Genomic DNA, 13,380 nt, shown 5'->3' on the forward strand with positions numbered 1-13,380 from the left:
TTCACCATGCATAAGTCTCCCGTCTCTTACATTTTCCACAAAAAGTGAACTTTGAATCTGAAAACGAATTTCGAAGAAGTCATTGTCAAATTGAAGTTAGCTTTTGGAGCCTTTTCAAAAGATTATCAGTAAGAAATACTCTTACTCTTAACTAATATTGACAAATGCTATCACTTATAACTAACTTCATTCGATATTGACTTTAATTTGTCTCAATCCTATGATTCTTGATAGAACAATGGAACCATCAAGATTCCTTCTTCTGTTATGTATGTGGATGGTGATGTTGAAGTCACGTGCTGATCTCCCCGGCACGTGGGAACTACTGGTGGACGACGCCAGAATCGCCTCCATGCACACCATCGTTACCCGGTTCAACACCGTCGTCCTTCTTGACCACACCAATTACAGCCCTAATTCCAAAGCTGACTGCCAATTAGACCCGGAACATCCGGTTTTCAAACCCGACTGCTATTCCCAATCTTCCATTCTCGATCTTACAACCAAAAAGGTCCGACCATTGTTCACCACCCTCACCGACACATGGTGTTCTTCCGGACAGTTTATGCCGGACGGAAGCCTCCTGCAAACCGGCGGCTTCAATGATGGGTTCCAAAAGATACGTAAGTTCACCCCATGCGAGGGTATAGAGTCTTGTGATTGGGAAGAACTTGATGATAAAGTGTTAGCAGAAGGTAGATGGTATGCAAGTAATCAAATACTACCCAACGGATCAGTGATCATCGTTGGTGGTCGTGGCGCCAATAGTGTTGAGCTTTTTCCATCACAAGGCGGCGGAGCTTTGAATTTCCCATTTCTTGCGGAAGCAGAAGATATCCAGTCCGATAATATTTACCCCTACGTTCATCTTCTTCCCAATGGTCACTTGTTTGTGTTCGCCAACAATATATCAGTGTTATACGATTACACGAACAACGTTATACTGAAACGATACCCTGCATTGCTCGGTGGCCCACGTAATTACCCCTCCGCAGGGTCATCGGTGATGCTTCCATTGAGAGGGGATTACCTTACAGCCACCGTCGTCATCTGTGGTGGAGCACAATATGGAGCATTCCATGAACGGAAGACTAATGCCACAGCTCGCAGGAGCTGCGCTCGGATCGAAGCAACCGGAGAAGACCCAGTTTGGGAATTGGAAGCGATGCCATTTGCTCGGATTATGGGAGATATGGTGATTCTTCCTGCCGGTGATGTTTTGATTATAAACGGAGCAGAAGCAGGTAGTCAAGGGTTTGAATTAGCAACAAAACCTTGTTTATATCCAGTTCTTTATAAACCAGATGAATCCAAGGGTCTTCGTTTTGTGACGTTAACCCCTACTTCAGTGGCTAGAATGTATCACTCAACGGCTAATCTTCTTCCCGACGGGAGGGTTCTTGTAGCCGGAAGTAACACACATGATTTCTACAACTTAACAGCTGAGTTCCCTACAGAACTAAGGATCGAAGCTTTTTCGCCGGACTATTTGACACCGGAGAAAGCTGATGTTAGACCGACAATCGTCGAGTTGCCGGAAAGGATACAGTACGGCGGAGGTTTCGATATATTGGTGAGTGGGAAGTTTCTGGAGGTGAGGCTGATGGAGGTGAATATTGCGAGTGCACCTTTTGTTACACATTCTTTCTCACAGGGGCAGAGGCTAGTGAAGCTAATAGTGACAGTGTCAGCGGCGGAGGATCCGGAGGATGAAGTGGGGTTGTATAGATTAACATGTACGGCGCCACCGGACGGAAGGGTAGCACCGCCGGGATATTACATGGTGTTTGCGGTTAACATGGGTGTACCAAGTGTCGCAAAATGGGTGCAGTTGCTTTAATGGTAGCTTGGAGAATCATGAGTGGATAAACTGAATTAGGGTTTTGATTTTGACTTTTTTCAATGTGAAGTATCTTCTTGGTACGTAGATTGAGACAGGATAAAATAATTATTTCTATTTTAAAGTCGTTATATTGAGTTTCTAAATGTTAGTAAGAATGATTATTGTATATACATAAACAAATACGTGCATTACACACCTATTTTTTTGTGGATTGTGGAGTTTTCATCGTTCACCCTATCAACGGTTTATAAAAAATGAGCATGTATCATGTATGATGGATATACGTTATAAAAAATCTGAAATAATTCCAAAACTCTGTTTCGAATAGCATTTTGAATTCTTTAAAGGTGGATTTGTAATAATCGCAGTATTTTGTGGTGAACCAAGTTAGTTCTAAACTTAAAATATCATCGATTTGTAGTTAAGAAATAATAAAAAAGCGTTGTTTGAAATGACAGCTGCAATCCAAAATGTGATGAACATTTCCTAAATGTGTATGTTTTATTTAAAATACGTGTTTTATTTGGTTATGTAATTATTATAACACCACTTGCAAGGACCTAGAAAAAATTAAAATGAGTATTAAATAATTGGGGTTTTTAACCATAAAGTCCAAGTCGAAGTATTACTACTTTTATTAAAATAAGTCTTGAAAGGAACATCCGACCACTTCATAACCTTCGCGCCATATCATACTAGCCACCTCATCTTCATAGGGTCAAAAACACAGCATTGTTCCTCTACTACCAAAGCATCTAAATCGTAGTTAAAGATAATGACTTCCAATGCCTTATTCTTCAAAGCTGATAAAGTGATCATGTCCACCCAAGAAAGAAGTTCTCAAATGTTAATAAATAAAGGGAAAGGAAGATCATACCACTTCACAACCTTCAGCGCTAGCATATCTTACTAGTTGACAAACACATTTTTCTTAACATCTACATCCAAAGAACAAGTACATAAGACTGTAGGAATATTTGCACCTCTATCCACCAAATTAACTCTAGTAAATCCTATCACAAAGAGCACGCCAAAGAAAAACATTTAATTTAGCCATGACATGTCATCGATGATCTGTGTAAGTGGCTAAATGGGTCAACGACGATGGTTTCTTCTACAAACATCTCAAACGCCCCCATCTTGATTCCACCAGCACATCGGCTGATCCGCTTCCGGATCTTGCAGCTGAAGCGAAAGCACGCACCGAAAGAAAGAAGAAGGTGCTATTAAAACTCAAAACCAAGTATCAGCAAAAGATCCACCATTGGGAACATTTGCCGAACACCTTGAAAGCATTGCAAAACCGTATGCAAAATCAACCATCGCCCATGGTACTATCAGATCAGACGGTCTCCGTTTTGCCGGAAAATTCGTCAAATTCTCCTTTCCAGGATCTTACCGACACACTATTTGCTCAGGTATTGGCCCACCCTTCAATAATTACCGTATTTGGATGTTGGATTGTTGATGTCGTTACTTGTAGAATTCAAAACTACAACTGATTTTCTTGCCCAGTTTCCACCAATAATCTTCTATTTCTAGCCCTGAATTCACGGTTGTTGAGGCGGGCGGTGATGTTTGATGGCACATCGAGGCTGTGTTTTGATTCAGGACAGACGTGTGGGAGGAGGAGAGAGAGCGGGGGTAGGGTAGTGATCGGAGCTGGAATCCCTTGGTTGTATGCGTTATTATCATCTAAATCTCGTTGATACGTTAGTAGACCCCTTGATTCTTGCGATTTTCTCTTCTTTATATTATCCTTTGATTTTCATTATAACCAGCTCATGAATTAGCAGGCAGATGAAAACGGGATACAGAGGATAAAAATTATTCTCTTTTCAATTGTGAAATCTAATGAATTTATTGTAAAAGAATAGGTATGGACAATGGTAAATTTACTATGTAAACGAATGAAATTCAATAGATATAGAAAAAATATTTATTAGATATATTTATTAGATGTTAGTGTTTGGGTAAACTCTTTGAGAGGAAAGTTGAGAGGAAGAAGACGATGGTGGATGTGTGGTAGATTGTGTTCTTGGGAGAGAGAGAGAGAGAGAGAGAGAGAGAGAGAGAGAGAGAGAGATGTGGGACCAAGGGTAGGAAAAATTAAAAGTCAACATCAAAAAATTTGTCAACAAATGTTAACCCGATGACCCCTTCAATTCTTCCAAAATGACCTAATAGACCCGACAAAAATGAGTTCGTTCCCTTATTAGGCTAAAAAATAAGTTAAGTGGCTAAATAGGTAAACCTTAAAAACATTATAGGGTCTATATGTCATTTTCCCCAAATACTTTTATTAAAATCATACTCATAAAGTAACCATGCACTCACTATACATGGTATACATTTAATCTTACAAGTAATAAATACCTTTATGAAAATCATGTTCTTGAAAGTAACTACAGACTCATTTGATTAAAGGTGAGAGATTTGCAGATAAGTTTGCTCTTTGTCTAAGACTTTTGCTTTCCCTTTTAAACGACCTAAATACAAATATTACTAAGTTTTAGTATTCATTTGTATTTATAAGGCTATATTAACTATTTCCCAGATTCTTTACTAATCCCAAAGAATACAAAGTTCTGTCAAATAAGGAATGACCAGGTAAGATCATATTGGAGGTAGGATCCGTTTGGTATATATAAATATACTGTTTGAAAAATCTATTTTAAACATCTCACTAAGAGCTTGCCTTGGCACCACACTCGTAAGTAAATCAATCAATATTATAACTACTATTACTGATAGATTTTATTTATAGTTTCATAACAGCGACAATGAACAAAAATATAAGTTACACTTAACAAGCATACTAAGTGAAAATCACCTTACGAGATCGACTAGCGAAAACTCAGCAGTTTCGCGAGCGTAACTTTGAAGCGATTCCTTCTTTTAGAATGATTCTCCAACACTCTAGCTCTTCGTTAAACGACTTGAAAAGAACGAAGAAATCAAATCAGGAGGGACTGAAAATTTCTAGGGTTCAAAGAGAAACTCGATGGGAATTAGCAAGGAATGAAGCAGAAGCAATCGAGCTATTTATAGAAAAAAAATCTCGAAAAGCACGACGTGGTAGCTGGGCCTAATGAGTCTTCAGCTGCCATGTGGGAGCCCCTGGTTTTGCCACGTCACTTCGTGATAGGTGGGGTTGAGAGCTCTCTTGTTGCCAGGTAAATTCTCATTTCTTCGGATAATTATAACTTTCGCATGCGAGTTCCGTTTTCAACGTTTTTTATCCATGGTTTCGTAATTTCTTATATTACAACTTTCATTTAGATCTTAACAGTTAATTCACAATCTATTTTCATTTTGTACTTTATAATGAATATACAGTGAATGATCTTACGAAATTCATAGAATTCTTCATACGATTTATGTTCTTGACATTCTTTATATCCACAAATTTGTATTTAAGTGTACTACAACTTTCCTTTACATTACTTTGGCTTAAAAGTAACATATTTTTGTTTTGTATTTTATAAGAAATATTGTTTCAATAAATAACATTGAAAAATCATAACTTCTTCATGCGACATCAAATTTTCGCATTCTTTATACTCATAGATTCGTATTCACGACTAATACAACTTTCATATATATTATTTCATTATTTTATAAAAGTAACTTCAAATATTATTTATATACAATAACAGTTATATAAACAAATATCAACGTATTGAGAATTCTCACTTATTTAATTATAAGAAAATTTACATTATTAACTATAACTAAAGATGCTTCTACAACACACTTAATTATAAAACACATGCGTTACAAACCAGGTTGCAAATATTAGCAACATAATAACGACATACTTATCTTTTTTACGAATAATAAAAACTTACTTATCTTTTTTTCGAATAATTGTAACATATTTATCCAAAAAAAAACTACATACTATATTCTAAAGTAGAATCTTATACTCGAAATAAACAGAATGTTTATGAAATTGGATAAATAGTATGGTGTAATAATTTGAGCGAACAAGAAACCATAGTTCCTTATGGTAGTTAAAATTGATACGAAAGAGTAAAAGAAATTAAAAGATCAAGTTAATATACTTGAATGCAAACACTATCAACGAAGCGTAATCAGGTGGATATTAACCTTTCTTTTATAGAATTCGTAAATATAGTTTGGATTCAGAAACGTAAATGTTCAATCAGTTATGCTTCTTCCTTGGGGAACTCCATCGTATAAAATTTCCCAAAATTGCGCTTTGTTAAACTCTCATCATCGTCAACAACCTCCCCACCACTTGATTCATCGGTATGTGACGCATCTCGGTGAGCTACGTCGGTACGTGACGGAGGTGCATCGTAAGGAATATTACCTCCGGCGGCGTTTGAAATTTCGCCCTCGCGTACCATATATCCAATCGATGGCGCTTGTTCGCTATTGTCAAAGATGTCACTACGCTGATCTGGAAACTGATGATGCTTGATCGAGATCTCTTGTCTTCCTATCGCCATATCCCCAATCGAGACTGGTTGAACAACATCGTCAGCTTGAGGTGTCGAACGATCGATATTCATGGCTTGAAGCAACTGATTATACTCAGACGACTGTGATTGATCTTCCATGGATCGTATATCTGAGATTGATGGAGTATTGTACTGGGTTTCTTCGAACTGGTAAGGTTCATTGAGTGGAGGTTGTTGCTGATCAAAGTTCCGTACAATCGCCGATGAAATTGAGGGTGGCGCGTCCATTTGTTGAGAAGAAGTTGGGTGTTTGAGTGTGAAGTGCAGGGAGTGAAAGGAGATAATGGCCACCTTTATAGACCTCGTACGGAAGGAAAAAAATCTATCGTTCATTAATTAATGAGATATAACCTTTTTAATTTTTTTTATATACTTAAGATTTCTTTTAAAATAAATTTTGATTTTTAACTTTTTTTTTTAAAATGCAAAAAGTAACCTTAAAATGTTTAGCCGATGAAAAAGATCTTCTAAAAATAACTTTTTATATTTATGGAAAAATTGGTTCTTAAAAAGTCAGAAAACCCTATTTTTTGTGATTTTTACAACTTTTAACCAAAAGTTACTCTTAAAGCTAATACAAATATATGAACTTTTTTTTTAGAAAAAATCACAAGTCAAAAAATCATTTTACAAAAAGGATTTTTAACTTTAAAAAGTAATCCAAACATTCTTTATAGTATTATACAAACACCCCTTATAGTATTATACTCCAATGAGTCCAACCGAATATATATTACCTTTTTAATTATTTTTAATGATATTAATGTTCATGATTTATTATTATTATTAGAGAAAGTAGTAAATAGCCTTTTTCTAAATGACATGCCAAAAAATAACCCAAACTTTCATTTATTTTCATTGTAGCTATACATTTCGTAGTGGATTTGATGAGAGATAATGTGAATGTGTGACCACTGTGAAATTAGAAATACACTTTTGCTCTTCATGTTGCTAACTACAAAATGGGCCCTAGCCTAAAACATGAAAAATAAGTACTAAAAGATTGTTTTTCACTTTTTTGTACTACAAGATTGTTATTTGTACCATGAAACTTTTTATATTTTGACGAAAATCATGATTTGTTTTTATCAAGAAAACGTTTTTTTGTAGTTCTTTTGTGGTATGTGTCTACAAAGACCATTTTTACATTAAAAGGGCTTCATATTCTGAACACAAAGTGTGAGGTTGAGAAAAACTTAATAAAAAAAGTGTGTAATGTGGACAAAAAAAAAAAGTCGCAACAGGTGCCACAAAAACGATTATTTAAAGGTATCAAGATTCTACTAAAACAAGAGCAACATACTGTTCGAATTCCTTCAAATAACTACGCTAATTGTATTTCATAGCGAATATCGCATTTTACAATAGTGATCAAGAAATGTGGCAATTTTTATGAATATGAGAAACTTTTGGTTAATTTTTAGCAAAAAGTGATTGCTTCAAGTGTTTTTTTGTTTTGTTTTTGTCTTTTAATGAGAAGTGATAGTCACCGTTAACATGTCTTTTAATAATGACTTTTGTCGCATGGAATTTTGGAATATATAGCTGGAAATGAAATGCATCTACAGTCAATGTAGCTTTACAAATGAAAGAGACGATCTTTGAAAGTGTGGAGTGGGAATCGACTTTTTTTTTACAAATTGAAGGTTGATGAACGAAAAAGAAAAGAATATATGCTAATTTTTATCGTACTTTATTGAGTGGAATTGTGAACACCAACAAAAACCTCATGGCTGGTGTCATGAAAGACAACGTCATGTAGTAATATGTAACAACACGAATTATTATCATCATAAAGTTCCTTTAATTTTTAAAAATATTGAAAAAGCTACCAAAAGACCAAAAATATATTTGATTTTTCAGTAAGGCCCAATCTGAGCCGGTTAACAGAGACAGTGTTTTCATTTCATAGGCCAAAAACACTAATTACGATTATCTTATACTCTTAGACAGATCTGCACATTTGCGGTCTCAGGTGAGTCTCGAAACGGTCACGTCTGGTCTTAGGCCGATCTTTTTTCGGTACGGTCTTTTTCGATCTGTTCTTTTGGGACCAATCTCACGGTTTTTCCGTGCACCTTTTTCGGTCGGTTTTCGAGTTTTTTCGATCAGTTTTCGAGTTTTTTCGGTCCAATTTTGGTATTTGTTAGTTTTTTAAGTTTCGGTTTCGAGTTTTTTCCTTAACAGTTGTGTGATCAATACAAAAATAATAGATTAAAATTACTAAAATTGATACACTATATTTTTTAAAAATAAATAAATAAAAAATAAAGTTGGATAGTGTGTGATTTAAAATTATGTAATTAACATGGGTCTCTTTTTTAGTGGTTTTTCTTTAACCCAATTTAAAAATGTTGTTATAACAAGTTTGATATGTCCTATAAAATGTGATTATATGTAAGTATATTAATGATATGTTGATATTTTGTACTAACCAGATTTAGTGGATAAAACCAATAAACGTTTATTGTCTATGAAGCATATAGGGGAGGTAGATGTAACCTTTTTTTTTTTGGAAACCGCAGATATATTATAAGAAAGGACCCTTAACTAGCAAGTAACTAAATGAGGGACCAAAAGCAACATACAAATAGTTAAGACTATTACAAACTGATAAATGGAAAGACTAACCATTCGTCCCCAGTTACAACTTGCATTTTTGCCCTTGTTTTTACACCAAAAAAAGACCATAGTCTTAATGCATTCAGTATCGTGAGTTGATGATATACCCTCCATTTGAAGCAGTTGTTTGTTCTTGAACCGGCATAGATTCCATAACATATTACAACTAGTCTTTTCCTTTTCTTCAGATAGCTTCCCCATGTGGCTACAACATGAAGAATGTCTTTGGTACTCCTTATTGAGTTTTGATCAAACTTTACCCCATACCAGCTCATAATGTTGTTCCTGATCGTAGACACGAAAGAGCAATCAATAAGAACATGGTATGCACTCTCCGAATGTCCAATACAAGAGCAACACATCATTGAATTGACCTTAATACCCCTAGTCTTCAAGACGACAACTACGAGTATCCTACCTTGTGCAGCTCTCCAGATGAAGCTTAACACCTTAATTGGGACTTACTTACTCCATTGTTGTACTGAAGAGCCCAGAATGTTAATATGATGTTTATCAATAACCTTTCTAAGAGAACTAACAATATATGAACCATCACCAGTTAACTTACATCTCCAATGATCTGCTCCATAACCTAGGCGAATGCCAGAGATGTTATTGGTAAGTGCTCTGATAGCAGGCTTTAACCCAAGAGCAGAGGGGCGAGACTTCCAGTTCCATGAGATAGTTGGTCCAGAGATTCTGTTAGCAACTGAACACTTTTTTTTTGGATTTTAATTCGAATAAGGACAAGTATTTTGCTTTTAAGTTGCCTGGACCTAACCATGAATCATACCATAATTGAGTTTCAATTCCATTTTCAACCATCACCTTGAAAACATCGCTAACTTGCACTCCATGCCTTAACAGATCCTTTTTAATTCCTCCAATAGTGTTCCATATCCCAGTGCTATTTTGTCTAGATAAGTATTCAAAGGTCTTGTTGGACAAGTTATGAATCTCATGGATTACTCGAGCCCAAAGAGATTGTTTCTCATTTTTTAGACGTCACCACCATTTCATAGGTAGCCTAATATTTAAGGCTTGTATAGAGTCCACTCCCAATTCCCCATCACTTTTAGCTGCCATGACTTTATCCCGTGAGACCCAGTGTATCTTCTTCCTTTCATCACCCCCACCCCATAAAAAAGTTCTTCTGATTTTCTCCATTTAAGAATCAAATTTGTGAACAAGTATATCAGGATAACCTAGTCATATTACATTGATAAATTGTTAATAATTCAATTTTAATGAGTGTTCATGTGATAGTACTTCCATGGCACCCAATGTAAATTTGATACCAAATACGATCAAGGTCGTATCACAATTAGAAGACTCTATTCCCAATACATGAAAGGACTTCTCACAATTAGAATGCTATTAGGCTATTGGTTGCTTGATATATGTCGTGACAAGCTTTGAACCTGATATTATTTACTCATCGAAAAATTAAGTGGCCTAAACTAATTAATCTATGGGAAATTGAATAATCTAACCACTTTTTTGGCCTAAACTAATTAATCTATGGGAAATTGAATAATCTAACCACTTTTTTGGTTGTTTTAAATATTTTTTTCTCTTTTGGCATCCGAAATGAGTTGTTTCAAACCCGATTTCAAATTCAGGTAAATGGGTAGTAATTTCGGCCCGGTACTTATGGTTCACCTATAAATACCATTAACCCGTTTCAAACTACCCTCGACATCCATTGTTTCAAACTAAACTTCAACATCCCATTCCGGACAGCTCTACAACTGAGAATATCTTCTGATAGCAGTGAAGAAATACAATTTTTCTTTGTAAGTTTCAAATTTGTCTCTAATTAAATGCATTTATTTGTGATTATACGTTAAAAATGTTTATTTTCCAAAATTATATAGGTATTATAGGGTTTTCTGTTAACTTTAATCTTGCTAAGACAATTATTTGATTACATCGACTTATACATATATACTTCATGACACATTGTAATCAAAAACCCTAATTTTTTCTACTCCGGAACGTGTTCGGAATCCGAAAAACAAGTCCGGAACACGAAAATCATGTCCGGAATACAATGAGCTAGGTTCGGAATTTATGGTCTGGAATACTGTACCCGATTTTCGGATTCCGGAACATACATACAAAAATCCTAATTCCGGAATACAATAAAAAAAACCCTAATTCTGGAATACGATCAAAAACCTTAATTCCACTTTGGAATATACATACAAAAATCCCTAACTAATAATTCTTTTAGTTGTAGGACGATAGAACATACATAACGGTTGTTACTATAACCTGCAAACCTGAACTTGGACGTGAAATATGGCGTTCTTACAAAATCGACTAGTTTGTGCAGCGATGTTTAGGCAATCATGTTTTGGTGATTACATGCACATGCCAATGGGTGTTGAATGTCACCCTTTACTATGTCACTATCTTATGTGCAAGGAAGCTACTACTTTTGATCCAATTGACTTAGAAGAGCTTCTATTTCCAGTTGGCGACTATCCGGTTTGCTTTGACAGGAAAGCATTCTTCTTGGTCACTGACATGTAGTTCACGGGTTATTTCCATCCCAGTTCTGATTTTGAAGCATTTAGAGAACGTGTGTTTCCATTTTTGTTACTTTCACGTTCAGTGAGTATGGATTACCTTCTGAATGTGTTCAATAACTCACATCATCAATTAAGCAATGAAGACGTGGTGAGAGTCTCCTTGCTGTATATTCTAGAGCAAGGATTTTTTTGGAAATACCCGCGACAGCCAGTTACTAATAAATGTATGGCACCCGTCTCTAATTTACAAGATCTTAACAGGTATAACAGTTTTTTTACCCACATTATATCAAAATGATATATATATATATATATATATATATATATATATATATATATATATATATATATATATATATATATACTTATTAAGTGTAATTTTTTGATATAGGTACCCATGGGACAGATTGATATGGGATTTTACTTACAAACAACTGTGTATTGTGTTTGATAAGATTGAGGATCATTTGAACCCAAATTTGACAAGAATCGACAGTAGACACACATATACTCTGCAGGGATTTGTCTATGCATTTAATGTATGTACACTATGTTTAATAAGAGTTTTTAAATAACAAGTATTGTAACTTTGTTAACTTGGTAAGTTGTTTATCATCTTAATTTTGTAGATTTGGATCTTCGAGACATTTCCCAATAGTAGTATTGTTGGTTCCCTTATACCAGATGTTATCCCTCGGGCAGTTACATACCCTAGGATGAGGCGTTTGCATGCACCTGATTGTGAACGTATTCTCGATGTTAATAATGTATGTAGTTTAGTCCACCTTATAATTTATGTTGGGTTTTGTATGCATCAAATACACTTGTAACACCCAAAGTTGGAAAGCCAAGAAAAGAAAGAAAACCCCAATTTTAAGGGGAGACTCGGCGAGTCCAAGGAGGGACTCGGCGAGTCCGAGCGGGATCCGGGTCGAGGTGCAAGCGACCGACTCAGTGAGTCGAGCAAGGTGACTCGGCGAGTCTGGTCTGGGCAAGGAAAACCCTAAATCCGGGACTTGGAGCTTATTTAAATGCCTCATTCTCTTCCCTAAGGCTCCTTTAGTGCCTCTTTCACTCAGAACAATAAACCCTAGCCGCTATAATTGTTTTGGAGCAAGATCTAACCCTTGGTGAAGCTTTTTGGAGCTTGAGAGAGAGGATAGTCATTGTGGAGCAAGAAGGGGGCCTTGGATCCAGATTTGGTGGAGTATTTCTGAGCATTTAAAGGTAATAAATCGTTACCTTCCCTCTTTTGTTTAATAGATCAACCTTGGCTATGAGATTTGGAGCTTTTATGCCATGCTTAAGAAACTATTTCGAGTTAGAAGCCAGATCTGAAGTTACTACTTCAGATCTGAGTGTATCTTGGCCTAGAAAGTCATAAAGCATCTGTTCTTGGGTTGATAGTGAAGCTTCTTTGTCTTAAACCCTAGTTTGGATTGTTTTAAGCCTATATCTCTTGATCTACATGTAAAGTTTGCCACTTTACGTGATGGATAGGCCCTAGAAGTATGGATCTATGAGTTGGAAGCCCTGTTTGACTCGAAAAGCCACTGCATGGATTAAGGACTGAATAGACTCGGCAAGTCCTTTGAGGGACTCAGCGAGTAGTATGAAGATGGAGGCGAACTCGGCGAGTCTGTTGAAGATTGCCTTGGACTCGGTGAGTCTGCTCTTGGACTCAGCGAGTCAAGTCACGAACCCCAAACCCTTCGAGTCAAGGCTCAGTTTAGCGAGTTGAGTGGGGACTCAGTGAGTTGGACAGGTTAGAACTCGGAAATCAGTGAACTAGGCGAGTCAGTAGACTGACTCGGCGAGTAGGGTCAACATGGAAGGTTGACTTTGGCCAGGACTTTGACTTTGATCGGAGTTGAGTTAGTTAACTCTT

At 36.1% G+C, this 13,380-nt stretch overlaps 1 pseudogene; it reads left to right on the top strand.

Moving 5' to 3' along the window:
• The first annotated feature begins 238 nt into the window (after positions 1-238).
• Positions 239-1,874, top strand: LOC145029051 (aldehyde oxidase GLOX pseudogene; annotated as a pseudogene).
• Positions 1,875-13,380: the final 11,506 nt, after the last annotated feature.

The sequence above is a fragment of the Lactuca saligna genome, chromosome 2, assembly GCF_052625555.1.
Source record: "Lactuca saligna cultivar CGN05327 chromosome 2, ASM5262555v1, whole genome shotgun sequence".
NCBI classification, from domain to species: domain Eukaryota; kingdom Viridiplantae; phylum Streptophyta; class Magnoliopsida; order Asterales; family Asteraceae; genus Lactuca; species Lactuca saligna.